This window comes from Crocodylus porosus, unplaced genomic scaffold, assembly GCF_001723895.1.
Source record: "Crocodylus porosus isolate Cpor-Errol unplaced genomic scaffold, CroPor_comp1, whole genome shotgun sequence".
Taxonomy (NCBI): Eukaryota; Metazoa; Chordata; order Crocodylia; family Crocodylidae; genus Crocodylus; species Crocodylus porosus.
Genome location: NW_017728906.1, coordinates 25,567,874 through 25,570,515, shown reverse-complemented (window position 1 = coordinate 25,570,515; position 2,642 = coordinate 25,567,874). Strand labels below are relative to the sequence as shown.

General features: G+C 45.0%; 1 protein-coding gene across 3 annotated transcripts in view; it reads right to left on the bottom strand.

Annotated features, from left to right (window-relative positions):
* CHODL (chondrolectin) overlaps positions 1-2,642 on the bottom strand; it is a 46,345-nt gene that overhangs the window by 30,224 nt on the left and 13,479 nt on the right. The window lies entirely within an intron of this gene.

Genomic DNA, 2,642 nt, shown 5'->3' with positions numbered 1-2,642 from the left:
GGTGCAGGCTCCTAGCCTGGGGATTTTTAAAAGGAAGTTAGATGAGCACCTTGCCGGGGTCATCTGACCCCAGTGCTCTTTCCTGCCAAGGCAGGGGGTCGGACTAGATGATCTACCCAGGTCCCTTCCGACTCTAGCTACTATGAAACTGTGAAACTATGAACAGCAGAAGATGCCATGGACAGCCCTTAGGCCTATAGGGCTGAGAGGGACCAAAACCTCACTCCTTCCACTCCCTGCCCTGACCAGGGTCACTTCTGGGTGACCTAGATGGATGCACAGAGCTGGGGCCATTCTCCCATGGTGGGAGTCCTCCCTGAACCTTAGGAGGGTTCCAACTCCAGGAAGACAGGCCCCACTGCATGCACACCCCGGGTCATGGACAGGAGTGCATAGGATAGGAGGCAGATATGCCTGGGGCTAGAGCTCTCCCAGAGCCCCAGGTGGGTTCTAGTCCTGGGAGAATTACCCCTTCTCAACTCCCCCTTCTTCCCCCTGCCCCCCCCCCAGTCCGTCCCACCAATCTTCTGATTGGTAGGACAGAGGTACGTGTTTTTTTGCAGGGGAAAGGGAAGAATTCTCACAGGGCTCTGGGAGGGTTCCCTCCATTGGAGAATGCATTCCCCCACTCCCCAGTGTTGTGGACCACTCTAGGTAATGCTGAGGGAGTGAATGGAGTCGGAGGCAGATGTGCCTGTGACTGGAGCCCCTCTGGAGACCCAAATAGTTTCCAGCCACTGGAAAATGCCCCTACTCTGTACAGCCCTCCAGATCACCCAGGAGGAGTATGCAAAAAAGTCAGAAGCAGTGTGCCTAGACCCTACAACAGATCCAACTGCAGGAAATGTCCCCTCCTTGCACAGACTGGTTGCTGGTGACCCAGTGACCCAAGTCTGTTCAGTAAATGGGGACACTGGCACCCATGCCTGGGTTTCCACAGGACTGCCTGATGGTACACCCCTGGGAAGGAGGGAGGGAGGGAGTGAAAACAGAGGACTGTGAAATACTGGGTATCCTTACACCTGAGAGGAGTATACAGCAGTTCAAGTTAGTGTGAGAAGGGCAAAATCTTCTTGGTTTGATGAGGGAGACCTTTCTCAGAAAAGAGCCAGTTCTCTTCCTTAATAAACCCCTTGACTTTCTTTTTTGTGCTGGGAGAAACACCTGTCTGTGGTCTCAGTCTCACACATACATATGCATATGCACACGCACACACAGAGTATTTGATGTTTAGGATGAAGCCTGAGAGTTCCTTGGATTTGTGAAAACCCCTGCTTTTCTTTTCTTTTTTTTTCAAGGAAATTTCTAATGGTGTTAGAGGAAATCCAGGCAAATGTGACCTGAGTTTAAATTAAAGTTGAAAAAGTTGGATGGCCAAGAAAATAAACCAAATTCATTCAGTCATTTCTTTATTTTCTTTTACAGGATTTTTCAGGATTTTTGTTGGGGATTGACTTTAATTTTTCAATGCTTTGAGCTGTGAATACTGCACTTAATCCCATATTCCTTCACTGGTGGGTTGTAGAACAGTTTATTAGTCTTTTTAAGCATGATAAAGAACCATGCTATAGCTCTCGCTCTCTACATCTTTTTGAAGGCCAGAATGAAGCACAACATGAAGCAGAATGAAGCACATGATGTTTTAAAATTAATGTAGAGACGTATATAAGGACCTGAGAGAGAGAGACTTTTATACCTATGAAGGACCAAAATGAAAACCAAATCTAGAGGCAGTTCTCAAGATAAATCTGCCAAAACAAACAAATCTATGTAGGGCAAAATTTACTACACTGTCCTTACCATATTTAGTCTTTACTGCTTGGCCAGGATAAGAACTTGTGCAAATCAGCAGAACTTCACTGATTTCAATGACAGTGTGCCTATTTATTTACACCAGTTGAAGATCTGACTTTCAATTTTTTCCATCTATTGGTGTGTCTCACAGTGCTCCAAACAGACCTCTAATGATCCATTGTAAAATGTGGCCACTAAGTAGATAAAAAGCAATATATCTTTCTAATAACATTTTGATTTAACTTTGATGCATCATATGTTAACTGATCTTTGTATCCTCCTGTCAAACTGTACTTTGGTTCAGCTGCTGGCCATATTTTGATATATTATATTATTATTATTGATGTTTTACTGTATCATGCCTGTCTGTCCAGTCTACTGAATGTAATATGCATTTTTTGATTAATCATGTTATATTATTCCTTTAAAAAAATACTACTGTGATAAGATTTCATAATAATATTTGATCTTCATATGTGAAGGAAACAAATGGAGATTTCATAGACATTAGGCTGGAAGGGACCTCGGAAGATCGAGTCCAGCTCTCTGCCCAAAGGGCAGGAAGTCAGCTGGGGTCATAAGATGCCAGCAAGATAAGCATCCAATTTGCTCTTGAAGGTGTTCATCGTAGGTGCTTGAACCACCTCCGATGGCAGGCTGTTCCAGACCCTGGGGGCTCAGACAGTAAAGAAATTCTTATGTCCAGGCTGAAACGGCCTTGCAGTAGTTTGTAACCGTTCCACCTCGTCATCCCTTGAGGCGTTCTGGTGAACAAATGTTCCCCCAGGTATTGGTGGTCACCCCTGATAAATTTATAGGTGGCCATCAGATCACCCCTGAGCCTGCGC